We start from the raw sequence: 15,696 nt of genomic DNA, 5'->3' as shown, positions 1-15,696 counted from the left end.
TACATAAAATTCTAAGACTTTTTAAAAGAATAACAATTTCCCGAAAACTCAAAGTTAAACCCGTAAAAGAAATCTCGAAATTTTTGATTTTATTATAACTTCACCAAATGATCATCGATTTTCAAAATTCAAACGACAATGAATAGAGAAATAAATTTACTATCTTTCAAATACTGCATAACTCAAAGAATGTTATTTAAAAACTCAAATAACTCCATTATTTATATATGGATTTCTAAAATTCAAATGTGTTTCGAATTGTAACTCTCTTGTATATTGTATACATTTCGTAAGCTTTGAGATATTTATGCTTTTCAAAATCTAAGTCAAAAATTCTAAACGAAAAAGACTTATTTCTAGAATTACGAAAATGGATATTCAGTACTTTACAATGATCAAAATACGTTGAATCTCTTTCTTGCTTATCATTACTATCAGTTTGGAAAAATGCATTTACAAAATTGGGCATATCAAATTCACTTGAGTGGAATTGTGTGGTTATATCGAATTCCAAATATTTCCCTGTAACTGATTTCTGTAAAGATTGATATGTGTTGAATGAAATAAATATCTTACCCTGTTTTGACATGTTAGATCTTAGCAAGGTAGCATAGTTAGGTTCATAATTAGCAATAGGCACCCTCAACTCCATATTTGTAATCTTAACACTACCTGGATGTGGTTAATCATTCTCATACGTTCCAACCAGCTTTTTAGTTTTCCAAATAGCAAACGCGTTATCTTCAGAACCACTTCTTTTAAATGTATATTTCAATGCTTCTTTCCACATAATATCTTTATAATCAGAACAAAATCATGGTAAAAGTCTTAATAAAAATACTAATTCTTCATCTATTCTTTGTCATATAATTCCTTCCCATCCACGCTCATCATAATGATTTGCTTCTGGTCTTGAAATCGTACATGTCTTTACAGCTGTTGAAGTTAAACCACTATATTCTATAATATCTAATATTTGTCCATGTATACTAAGTTGTATTGGAGAAAACAGATATGGGAAGAAGTTATTAACATGTCAAATATTTTGACCAGCAGTATATTCTCCATTAGCATCTCTACTTCTAATTTCGAAAGTTACATAACTATCAGCATAATAAGGATGGACAAACCCTTCCCAAACATCTATATGAAACTCAATAGATCTGTTTGGTTTATTTAAATTTTCGAATGTCTTTGATTAGGTTTAAAAATTGTAGTTCATATGACTCTATTTTATCCATATATATTATACAGAAAAATATTGTTATCGTTTCATAAATTAAATATAACTTCTCCAAATATTCTTTTCCTATTCACCTGACTAATGATTTCTGAAGAACTATATCCATCTGTAAAGATTTTTAATACTACAATACATAAATGCCCACAAATTACTTCGTTAAAATGTTGTATACGATTGTTAGTGTACTCTATATTATAGCCAAAATGTTTTACAAGCGGTTTGGTGGATTACCTCCGAATGAATCAAACACATACTTTCTATTTCCTTCTCTCCAATAACAAATCCAATGAGTTCCTATATTTTTAGACGTATCAAAATTAAAAATAACACGCTCACTCTTTTTTGGCTCTTTAGGTAATTCATCACTCGTAAATATACCTCTTATTTTAAGCTGTTTAACATGATGATTTAGATCCAAGTTACTTAAAACTTTGATTTATTTTTCTTTACTGTTTTGATCTTTAAGTTTTAATAATATTTTAAATACAATAACATAAACTATTAGCATGCATATAATATAAATTTACTTTATTATATGTGTCGCTTCTATGGTGATATAACGGAAAACTTGCAAAATAATTTTAATGATTCCAATACGCTATAATCATTATATATTGACTTAAATATATTTTTATTATTTTATATATATTGCAAACCTACATTCAAAGTTAGGTTTTACTAGCAGTATTTTTACTCTTCCATAATCACACTTTAAAAGTATTCATTGTCGCTTTCTAATGTTATTTTATTGTCTTAAAATATATATAATTGCTCAATGATTTGTAGATATATTTCTGAAATTTATTCTTAGCTTCTATTATGGTTCGTCTTATACCAAAATAATTCTTCAACAATCTGACTCATTGAATTTTAAAACTATTGAGCCTTCCTGAATCTATCCCAATATACACATCTTTATTTAAATGCAATATTTGACAACATGTCTTTCCTTATTGGCAAGAGTTATTAACATTTTTAACTGTTTTTTCTTGTTGACATATGGCTTACAGCACTAAAGGTAAAACAAACCCTTATCAGGTTAGTACTTTTCCCAATATAAAACTACTTGTAATATATAATCGGTTTTGAGTTTATAACGTCTTTCAAAATAAGTAAGATCGATAGATTTTAAATATTTTGTAGCATCGTTTCCTTTTAATATTTTGTACTATTGTTAGAAGGAGACTGTAATTTATACATTATGAAGAGAATAACATTTTCCGGTAATTTAAAAGTCGGTTGTATATGAAAAGGGATCCTGCTGGTAAGGATTAAACAGTTTTAGAAATGACAAATTTCACAATGCTCTAGTGCATTTTGTGATCCTAACATCTATTTCAAATTTCAGTATGTCATTAAACCATCATGAAATCTTTATCGAAACGATCTGATTTCAAGGCGTTTAAAATGCTAGATACCGTGACAAATATTTGCGAATTGCCTTAAACCGTACTGAGTAAATGTACAGCAAGAAGCGTAGTAGTATCTTAAGTATACGATAGATATTTTCACCAGCTAGATCACTTTCTTCGTATTTCTCTACAACTCAACTCGTTAGAATATCATTAAATCGTCCCCTAAATTAGGCATTGATCGTCTTTCACTAAATTTAAAATGTATTTTAGAATTTCTTAATATACAATGTCTTAAGTGTGTATGGATATTCCACTGTATGTCAGGATTAATATATTTCAGAACTAATATCCCGTAATGGCATTCTCTCACGTACATCACATTTGCAGATGAAAACCATACTTTCTACATCAGAATGATATTCTTGTTGTTTCATAGGTTCTTCACAAATCCGAAATCCTGCAGTATTTGGTCGTCGACCCTCACTTCAATATTAAGGTTGTCAATTATTACAACTTATTCTCCTTTAAGAACACGAACTTCTTGTAATTTCATAGTTTGATGCCAGTGGTCATCGATTTGCACCTCTTTCTATTTCATTGAGCGTCTAATAACGACAAAATTCTGATTCATTTGTTCTATTCTGGAATCAGTTTGTTGTAGTTTTTTTGTTTTGAAAGTGTCATTTTTCACATTTTGACTTCAGTTTGAACGAGTTTCGTATTTGGCTGTTGTGTCATTTGATAAATTATGACATCAGGCTGTTGTGCCACATTTCTTCATTTTAGTATTTAGCTGTTATCTCATTTAAAGTACAATGTTCAGCAATTTGCTGCTGGATTTGATGTGTATGGATTGGTGTCTACTATTTGGTTATTTAAGTAAATTTCAATTTCTTGTTGACTCATCCTTTTATTTCTCTAGACATTTTTGTTGCGCAAAATTATCTAATCCCTATCCTTTACTATCCTTTAATATATTTGATGGTTCCTGGGTTCCAAACGCCATTTATTATATAAGCAATGTTCGAATGTATAACGCCGGAGTTCTTATACTAGGTCTTGCAGCAGCTACTAATACTTAACATCAATCTCAATTACGCATAAAATAAATTGTCATTTCATTTTTCTGACTTAGAATGTAATATATTATAACTGCTTTCCATGCACAGTAAAATCTAAATTACATATGTCTTTATCCTACGTTGGTACAATTGGTTATATCTTCAGGAATTTGCTTAACAGATACTTAGGTGCATTGACATTTGCTTAGTGGTCCGAATCGAAATGCATTCTTTGTCATCACGACAAACAAATAACGACAATCAACTTATAAACTTTGGAAAAACAGCAGCTCAATCAATATTAATCATAATATTTCTGCTACGTATCTGTCCTTCTTCCTTTCTCTTGTCTCTTTTATTTCAAATAAATTTTGCCCTAATGAAGGATATACAAGAAGATTATATGACCGTAATCGATGCACTGCCATCCCATATCAAATTTAGATAATCAGTATTCGAAATAACCTGGTAAATGCCATTCAGCTGTAGTCCTTGATAACTATCTTTGACTTTCCTTACATCGTATTTTGTTGGAGATATAGTGGATAATAAGGTGGGTGCACTTGTTAACGTGGAGTGAGTGAAACTGGCTAAAGTTCTTTTGAGTCCACTTGATAACAACTCAAAATCATTTAATTACCAAAACGCAATATGAGTGAAATATTAAAGATTTTGGATTCCGTCGACGAGTTGCCATTTAAACCCATAACTAATTGTTGAAGGAGCTGCAATGGCCCGGAACAGATAACACGTAACCAACTTTAAGTGACCGAATTAACGCGTGCTAGATTTGTATTTGATGATTTCAATTTCGACTTTTGGTGAAGTAAAATATAAAATCATGGTTTCTGGGAAAGTTTAATCACTACTATACGTCAGATGTTCGTCGATTGACGTAAACTTATGTTGTCTTAAGTTTAGGTAGTTCATGCATGTACAATAAGGTAGTTCATGCTATCAATAATAAATATGCAAGCAACTGAGTAAGTTAATGGTGGGAAAACATGTATGTATAATGCACTGCAAGTATAATGTACTATACGTAGTACATTCAAGGAATTCTATGGTTAATTCCCATAACAAATTGAATGCCTGCTTTGATATAATAAACGATCATAGAATGGCTAAAACATACCAGGATATTTCAGTTTACAATGACGACACCAGCTAACAATTCATTTGATGCTAATGCTACTAATTAAATATTTTGATTATTAATTCATTAAAATAATTGTTCTTAGGAATAGGTTTCTTTCATTACTTTTGTTCGTTTTGTTAGTTAACTTGTGTTTTTTGAAGTTCGACTCCTGCGTCTTGCTGGGGAAATCGCCCATGTCTTGGATCAGAATACTTGCGAGTAACAATAATGTAGCGAAATGTCATTTTTGTGAGGTTACATCGATATTGAAGCGACGATATAACAGACTCCACTACACCCGGAAAACCACGGTCTTAATATTCCTTCAGAATATCACACGACAAATGATATGGAAATATCTTTCAACAAAATAGATTAGAGGTGTATTAAATGTTTTCTGAATACTTTGGAAATAAAACATATTAAACATTGTTTATAATTAAGCTGATTTAAGGGTAATTCTAAGCAAGTAGGAAAATAATCTAAGAAAATAAATTTAACTGAGATTGAGAAAATGTTCCATAGTACATATACTTAGAATTTTTAAATTTTAATATATGAAACATCATTGGTTTACTTATATAATTATCGTCTATTTATTTTAGAAATGGTTACGACTTGGCTAGGGGATGGGCATTATAGAACATTCTGGATAATTTCAAATATTGAAAAAGCTTGTTTAATTAACATAGGTTTAAATGAATCCCAAATGAAGTCCGAGAAGGAATATTCTTGTTCACTATTATCGCCATTATGTTCGAACAAAGTACGGTGTAAAAAAAATCAAAGATATCAAGGACTACAGCTGAATGGCATTCACCAGGCTATTTCGAACACTGATTATCTAAATTTGATATGGAATTGCAGTGCATCGATAACGTTCGTATAATCTTCTTGTATATCCTTCAAAAGGGCAAAAATGATTTTAAATATCGCATAAGAGAGGAATGAGGAAGGATGGACAGATATGTAGCAGAAATATTCTAATTAAAATTGATTTAGCTGTTGTTTGTCCAAAGTTTATACGTTGATCGCTGTTATTTGGTAGTCGTTCAGACAAATAATGCATATAGCTTCATGTTACTATGGAGATGTTAATGCAACTAAGTGTCTTTTAAAGAAATTCTTGAATATATGACCCATTGGCGCAACGCAGAATAAAGACATGTAATCTAGTTTTTCTGTGTGCGAAAAGCAGTTATAATATATTACATTCTAACTAAAAAAAAATAAGTGAGCATTGTATATCGACTATGTCAGAAAAGTTAAGTGACCACTGCATATCGACTAAGTCTGAAAACTTAAGTGGCCGTTGCATATACATGCATAAGTGAGGACAGAAGTAAAAATAGCAACGTAAACAGTTTGATCAGATTATTGTTAGACATAGCACAGGTAATCCACTTCCTTTCTAATCAGGTAATATATGTGTAAAATTACATTCTCGCAAACGTGACTAAAATAATAAGTTGTTACAAATTTTATTAGTTACAATACTAATAGAAGTCTGAGTATATTAAAACAAAATTAGACATATTTCCGGGTTTACCTACGCAAAGAATATTATAATTAATAAAATAGTTCCATATTATGCTGTAAGTTCATTATCAGACAATACACCAATAGGATTCGTAGTCCAAGGTCATGGTGCTAATTATTTGATTTACCCCATACAATGCTATATATTACAGACAACATTACTATGATATATATACTTCCGATATAGATATACATAATCGTACTTCCAAGAAAATCAATTGTTATGAACTCTGTGAATACAATGAAATGAACATTTCCTCTCCTACTGTTTTATAGATCAGGATGAAATTTTCAGTTTAAGTTGGACATAAAATAAGACATTGATATACATTTTATTATTCACCTAGTTTGTAATATTGCCAAATAATAACTACAAAACATCCGACGTTTTATACGGAAATTTTCCTAAATATCCCTCAATTAGTCTTCCTTTGAACGCAGAAATATCTCGTTCACTACGTAAGTCAAACGCCTACACTCTCACTAATCGATCGACGTATAACTTCTTCCAGTTCTGGACTAATTGTCTGATCTATGATTATTTAAAGATATTCCATCGATGTCTGTAAATATGCACGTGTGCTAAAAGGCTAAGGACCCCGGAACCCAGGTGCTGCCCTTATATATTGAACAACAACTATTTTTTTTATTCTAAAAGCCGTAAGGAACATTTCTATTATAGTGATACAAGTTCTCAAGTTCGAGGGAGTTACCACCCCGTTGGCCCTTTACCCCTAACATTAGAATAAAAAATGTATTTTATCTACTGGAGGAATTTTCATTACTTTGTTTATATTCAACCATTGCGACCCAATAAAAATATATCTGGAAGTAGTTACATGACGCTGTCATCAGTGAGCGTTTCGTGAATTATAAACCAAGACAAAAAATATATAAACATTATCGTTATCATGTAGTGGAGATGTAGTTGAAATGCACACATGCAGTTAAAATAATCTTTTACTGTAATTCAGAAACAAGTTTCAGTTTAAAAAGGTGAAAACTTGAATAATGGTTAAGTGCATGTAGGAAAGCAAACAGAAAGTACAATTAATGATGTTATATCAAATCGCCACAGGTTTTCAGAAGTGCGAATAATCCTTTGGGTGTCAATATGCGGTCATGTAAATTATAATCGGATATTACTGCGAGTCCTTAACACTTCGCAAAACTTAATTAAATATGTATATAGCAAACACAGGAAATAATCGGCATATAAAGTATAAATCAAGAATTTCCTATACAGTTTCCTTGTTAGAAACTAGGGTGCAACAGGATCATAATCGGTTAAGCTTGTAAGGTCTGAATTTATACAATGATAAGAAAACTCCACCAGAATAAAATTGCCCAACATACTCTTTAAAGAGCAATCTTAGTGGCAGCCCAGCAGATTAAACGATGCAGTTATATTAGCCAGTGGATGGAGAAACAGATACAAGGATTGGATAAAAAAAATCTAAAACGTTTGCGAAAGTGTGAAAATATAGTATGGTGTGTGGCCTCTAAAAGAGCTTGAATCTGACGTGGAAAGGACATATACAGCTCCTGAATCATGGTGTGTGGAAGTTTGTACCTTTGCTTCTCCAAAACATGCTCCAGTTCCTTATGTGATGGTGGTCAAGGGTAACGAGATCGAACATGTCTTTGTAACTCAGACTACAATGGCTCAATGATGTTTAGATCTCGTTGGTGAGATCCCAGGGGAGGTGTGAGACCCAGGGGAGGTGTGATAATTCCTGGTCATACTCCTCAAACCATGATTTCACCGTTTTTCAACACCATACGGTGTCAAATCCTTTCTGTGGATGCCATCACCATCAGGCAACATTATTTGGACTATGAGTACAACCTGGTCCTCCCAAAATGGCATCATACGCCTTCTCATTCATCACTCCATGCAGCCCTATGATGGCATCTGCAGAAAACCACGATATCACTGCCCATACTGTAACAGTACCATCCCATGCTTTACCGTTGGGAGTAGACAGTCTGTATTATAGATCTGCGACGGCGTTCTCCATGCGAAAACACGACCAATTGTTGAAAACAAGATAAAGGTCGGTTCATCGGAAATCATTAAGTGTTTCGACTGCTCATGAGTCCACGCCTTGTCCTTCCACCACTTCATACACCTCTTCACATTCATTACTGTCAGCAGAGGTTTGGCGATAGCGGCTCTGCAATGAATTTTCATTTTATGGTGTTCCCATAGCACTGTTTCTGTGAAACCGGGTTCTTCAGGCCGGAAGTGAGTCCAGACGTAATTCTCATTGCAGTGGTCTTCTCTGTAGCTTCTACAATCCGTATTAATGCCCTCCGGTCCCTATCTGACAGGATTGTCCTTCCACCACTATTATGCTTTGCAGACATCGTTTGCCAATGAATAGTTTATGCCTCGTGCTGTTGGTCACAGTGTTTCGATACCCCGGCAATGTTCGCCACTATTGCCTCTGAAGCTCCAACCAAACGGGCACAAACATTCAAGTCTCTTTCGAAGTCTGTCAGGTCGCCCATTTTACCGCACCAGTTTCACACCACGTCTCTTACAGTTGAACTTGTTACTAGTGACGGAATATTAAGGTCCATATAAAACACTGAAATCAAAAAAACGACGAAATATATTGTAAATGGGGTCTCTTGTTCTCATTTCAAGCTCTGGTATTTAAGAACACTCAGAAATTTAAGGGAACGCGGTGGCTCAATGATAGAGCGTTCACCTCTGGCGCTTCAGGTCACGAGTTCGATCCCAGCCCCCGCCAAATGAACTTTGCCTTGGTCAAACACCGTGTGCGTGGGTTTCCTCGGGTTCTCCCATTTCCTCCCACTTTCTTCATTCCACCATTTCATTCATTAGTCATCATCACCGTCTCCTTTAGCCTTACTGGCATAATAGTGGGACGTAAAACTCAAAGATTTCAAAAGTTTAAGTTGGTTTAAATTGAGTATACCTATACGCTTATTTATAAAGAATTGCTTTCACTTTTTACATATTATGCCTCTCCCGGCGAGGATGCAAATGATAAATGGCAATTTTTATTCAGACATGTTGTGATTGCGGTGAGTGTATTTTGGTCTACTTTGGCTATTTCCGGTGCTGCTTTTTCTTTTCTCCAGTTTTTTTCAACTCAAAACCAGTGCTCGTTTTGCTTGATTCTTGATGGCTAGGCTCCCACTCCTACTATTCCAGACATATTTTCAGCAGCTTCCTGGCAAGACGCAGAATTACATCTTTCGAAATTTGATAGACTCGCAGCCAGTATCGTGTGGAATAAAGCAAAGAAAATGACAATTTTTGAACATTGCTTATCTAATCCCCAAGCTCATTGGTTTCAAACTCATAGCACATTTCTTGTAACTCTCTAATAGAATAATCTCAAAGATCTGTTTCTGGAGCATTTTGGGCCACAATTAGCTAGACTCTCTACCATAGAAATTTATCGAAATTGGTTGCAGCGTCCTGACAAACCCATTAACCAATATTTATATGAACAACTCACCTTGAATAGAAAAAAACTGGTGCTTAATTGATTTTTAAGAATTTTCTATCTGATGCCATTGCATGACTTTTGCCTTTTTTATAGTTGATTTTTGACATAAAGCTTTTGATAATTTTGATGGCCTCATATCATTTCTAAGTCTTCTTGAAAAAGCTGATTTTTTAGTATCACGGCACAATCAGATACTCAATCCAATTCCTGCTGTAGCTTCTCCGTCCAATACTGATGATCTTGTTAATATTATTAACAAATTAGAGAACCTCCAAATTCAATTCAACACTCTTTCCAACGCTCAAACACGGCAACCAAAAGTTTCGTTTCACTATATATGACCGACCCAGTTCATATCAGCCTTTAATTAGTGAACGTTCTCGCCACAGTGTTCAGTGAGATCACTCAAACGATAGGTTATACCGCGATCACTCTAGTGATACGTACACCCTTAGCCAAAAACGTGACCCCAGTGATGAAAAGTTTCCGGAAAATTTTCCGATTCATAAAAACATACTGCACTTAATCTTACATTGTTGTATAGCCATGGTGTGAGGTGGAAAATTTTCTTCTATATTTTCCGGAAAATTTTCCGTTATTAACAAATACTGTATCAGTGATCAAGTATCAATTCCCCAGTACTCACAAATTGATAAAATTCGTGTATAGAAATGTTAAAAATTGTAAGATTGTTTAAAGAATCTGAATCTTTTATCTTTCCAATGGATTCAAATAAACGAAAGAATAAATGTGAATGATCTATTCAGTTGTGGTACTAAATTTTGTATATGTTTGTGTCACCCAAAAAAGGAAACTTTAAAGTAGCATTGCTAAATAAATGTTAATTGTCTCTCTCGTCATGCGAAAACATGCAATATATAAGAAGTTTTTGTCTTATTTAATTACAGTAAAGAAAGAATGCTAATAGCAGTTTGCCTCCCACAGTATATTGGATTGCAACTTTTCGTCAGAGCACTTTGTCACTTCGTCATAAACGCAGAATCAGACAATTCTTGCAGCTACTCGTGCGAGAGAGAACAAACGATCTGACAGAGGATAGAGTGATCGAGTTCGATTCAACTGTAATTGATTAGCGCAATGATTTGGAACCCGCTTTATAGAAAACTGCAGGCACTTTTCCTAAGAAATGCTACGTAATGCTCGAAAAAAAAATAATTCAGTTACGGAAAAGAAGGCTCTATAAGTTGAATTAATTTTGGTTCTGAGAGCAAGAACGAACGAATAAATAAAGCAGCTTTATGGGGTATAAATGCATAAAAGAAAGTTTATAATATGTAAAGTGTATATGGCAATAAGACCATTACAGGTAGCGTATATGGAAATCAGACACCGGGAAGAAAGAGCGGCGTCAAGAAGGAATGGGGTAGAGTCGTAGCGCGTCATGAGTAATTGAAAAGGGCATAAATATTTCTCGTGATTTAATTTTCTGCCTAGAGTTATAAATTAATTTATACTTCGAACGTTTATATTACAGTAACAGGTAACAATAATGCAGGCTGAACTGTCTCAGCTATTACCATTGTGAGTGATTACAAGTATTCAAAAGATACGCAAAGTAAAGAAGCATATTTCACTTGCTCTAGAAAAGTAAAGTGACTCTTCAGTGGGCGTTGACATTTGGGGACAAAGGTTGTCATCCTTTTTCTGCGGGTGAATGAGTTGTAGTGCTATTTTCTCCACTTCTTCAGATCTTCGTATGTATGACCAAGGAATCGAACTATTTCAGACAAAAAAATACAAGAAAAGATACAATGTACTTTGTTTTGGCTGGAGTTCTTTTAATACAAAAAAGAAAAAAGAAAATAATAAACTAAAAAAATAAATGGTGGTTATAACGAATATATCTCGGATATAAAGCCAAATTTAAAAGGGAAAGTTGAAGAGAAGGTAGTAAATAATCTATTCCAGTGTAGTTTGTGTGCAGATTTTTAGTTTTAATTGTACTGTACTTAGTCATTAGGATTCGTATTATTAATACCAATATTTGAAAACAACACTAAGTTTATTACTCTCATAAAACTAAATGGCTAATTTCTTTATAAGACCGAAATTCTTATAATGAGCATACCACGAGGGGATACATTCAAGGGATAGCTCGTTTGTTAGCTTTTTAAATGTCTTTACGCAACAACGAGACTATATAGAGACTGGGCGTACAGGTTAAAGTCCAATCCGTGGACTGGACGCGATCCTATAAAGCATATATCACTTCGTGCCGGGCCGTGAATTTTTATAGTATATCTCGGTATAATAATATTTCACGGGCGTTTTCGGGCCTAGCTTTGTAAATGTAATGATCAAAGATATTTATTGAAGGTTTGGACCATTCATTATCAAGAACGTTTAAAGGAGAACTGCAAAGTTAAGATTCTAATAGCTGTAAATAAAAGAAATACAATTTTGTGTAAATTATAAACTTCATGTAATTCAGGTTTATTTAAGGGTCATTTGATTACTGCATGAGCTCGAGCAGAAATGCTAAAACATATTTAGGACTCTCGTCGGGCCTCACAAGCCGAACCGGGCTCGGACTAAAACTTCCGGCCCATCTCGATAATATTCACATAATCTTGAATGTCAGTGCATCTTTGTACGATCTTGCCCATTTCATCCTCATGATGTTCGAATTTAGCTTTGATCTGTTGGTTAATTAGCTGCAACTGCTGTTGCAAATCGTCATTGCGCTGTTGCAATTTGCATCTAGGCGCTCAACAACATGTTGGGCTTTCTTTTCTAACTGCTCATTCAATTTATCAAATTGTTTTGCTTGACATTTCCTTCAAAATTTCCAACATTTTGGGTGAATTTATTGTTTTTCTGTCCATCGCTTCACCATCTTTGTTCTTCATTCTGCTCCGATATACAACTCGGCCGCTTCTTAAATAAATACAATTAATATCTGACTCAATTTTGGTCGTTTTTTTACTAAACTTCAAAAATGTTCCTTCTGAATCTCGGGTTTCTGGCACCATTTATATGACAATATGCACTGCTTCATTTATCGTAATCTAAATTTTGAGCCACAAACCCATTTGGGACCAAATTATTTTTTCTGTGTTTTTTTTCACTTTAAGAATTTAATTTAGTTTATTATTGCGTAAGTATCATAAAAATATCACATTTTGATTTTTCCTCCGCATCAGATGTGACTTCCGCCCTGTCCTATAAATAGGACGCTGGTCCTTTCTGATATACCAGAAAGGACATATATCTAACTAATTGCATTTTATTGTTTTATTGAAAATTTTTCAAATTTTTATCGCTGAGTGCCTCAAGGCATTAAGTAATAACAGCCGGTACATCAAAACATGAAGTTTTCCTCTCTCTCTCTCTCTCTCTCTCTCTCTATATATATATATATATATATATATATATATATATATATATATATATATATATATAGATAGATAGATATGTGTGTGTGTATGTGTGTGTGTGTGTGTGTGTGTGTGCACGCGTTTTCAGTTAACGTTCCGTTAACGTTATACAAAATACCATATATGTTACATAACTAAAAAGAACATACAAATACCAGTATTTAGAACACCCAACTGTTATGTTTGAAGTACAGATAATTGCTATTTTGTAATTTCGATCTACCTGTGCTAGTTTGTTACACGTGCTTGACTTTGATTCAAGGTTTATTTTTCTTTGCCTTCGTTTATTTCACGAAACATTTTCAACCAAAATGTGACATTACACTTTTCAAAGTACGATGATGGTTTTGAAGTGCATTCATTATCATCACATCTTTACGTCTTCCATTCCGTAATGAAGTAATCCCTTATAGCGAAGCGTACATCATTGAATACATTTGAACAGGTGACTACCAAGTTTGATATATTTGACAGAAATGTTGCTCCTGAATGTCAGAAGATCCACATTGGACTAAGTTGGTTTCGTAAACGTAATCATGAATGTATGATCATTATGTTAATAATTCGAGTAAATATCACCCGATACCACTTCTTGCCTCTTATGTCAATTCTAACTTTTTGATCCAGCAAATCGAGATGGTCGATATTTCCCGTGTGGTTATTGTAGAATGTTATAACGTGAGGATGCTCAATTCTAATATGTTCATCGACTCCACCTCTTCGTTCGCGAAACAGAATGTACGCTTTTACAATTTGTGCCAATTACAACACGTCGATTGTCATGCCTCCTAGTCGAATCTGTATTAATGTGAACTTCATACATACTTACTCAACTCTTTTGAATCAGTCAATGGATATACTGAGACACACGATTGGTTTGCATGGTACGGGTTGTTCTGAATTCCAATTCACGAAGATGAATTATCAGATCTCTATTTGTGACTTTTCGGATCATCTGGTATATTGAGAGCCACTCTGGAATCTAAAGAAAAATATTCTCTATCATTATGTATATTGTCTCTAGCACTCTCCTTTATCTTCATATAATTTCCATAGCAGAGATCAAATTTTTATAACAAGTTTTATAATCACACAAGAGAAAATGATCATTCTTTATCTCCGCTCCATACCGACTTGTTTGTCACCATTGTGTCACTGTTGAAAATACAATACAATATTTCTGTAGGTGATTTGTTTACAACATTTTCTCTTTCAGTTCGCTCAAGTTTCTGTCAGTTTGTACACCAACTTGGGCAAGCTTTGTGTGTGATGCGTCCATTTCTCTCCAAATTTGAATATTATTATAAAGCAATTTTCTGTCTCTTCCATTTACTTCTCTAGTGTAATTATACTAAAGCTTAGATATAAATTGCATTCAATTGACAAAAGCAAAAAATTAATGTTATCAAGCGTAAAACAATGAATGAAAAGAGTAAGAACTTGAAAAAATCAAGGGCGTTGGTCTATCTATACATTCCCTTTTACTACTTGGTAATATATTGGTTTGGACCAACGTCCTATTTATATGACACTAATACTTCAACATCTATAGCACTGCAAGTTATAACAAAACTAAAATTACTTTCGTATAGGGTGATTGCCGCATACCTATTGCTACCTAATACATATAAACCAAATGCATTGTTTCCATTAAAAACAAAAAATAACGTTCCCCGAATCATACCCAAATAAAGAAACTTATACGGGTAAATTTTCCTTTTTTTTACAGAGGGAAAGGAAAAATATATCAAAAAATTACAGTGCATTAGGACAGGTTTCGAATTGCTCCCTGTAATTAGCAGAACACGAAAACCTTATTCTTCTTTGTTATAAAAAATAAAATATCAAGTGTCCTGAAAATAGGACGCTGGCTCCAAATGGGTTAAAATAATACACACTTCATCTAGCCGTTTTCACTTTCCTTTATTTTATCTATCTTGGTATATAGTCGGCCCTGAAGAAGCTACCATTTGCTATAAATCAATTTATTTATATCCTATATTGTTACTTGGTTGTCGTGCCAAACATGTATTGACAAATTCATTATTATTTATTTGGCATCGGAATATCCTTTTGTATATTTCACAATTGTATTACTTTTAACTAACTTCTTCAAAATAACCTGTGTTAGTACAAAAAATACTTATTGCCCAAAAATATAAAAAAAATATACAACGTACCGTTGTAACACTACGGAATTCCTTACAATTTTCCGTCCAGCAAAATCACGAAAGTTGGCCAAAATTATTACTTCATATTACTTTTGGTTTAAATAATTTCGCTCAATTAGGAACGAAGAAATCAAGCTTCTTTCTGATGTTTGGGTACAAACCCAAGACAATCAGCGACTCTAACAACATATTACCCTTCCCTACTGATTGAAAGGGAACAATTGCAAAACTTGGAGAAAAAACACGGCAAAACGTACTGAAGGATTACGAACAAAAGTATTATGATAAAAGACATCAACAACA

This window comes from Thermobia domestica, chromosome 3 (genome assembly GCF_964235325.1).
Source record: "Thermobia domestica chromosome 3, izTheDome1.hap1.1, whole genome shotgun sequence".
NCBI lineage: Eukaryota > Metazoa > Arthropoda > Insecta > Zygentoma > Lepismatidae > Thermobia > Thermobia domestica.
This window is presented reverse-complemented; position numbering follows the sequence as displayed.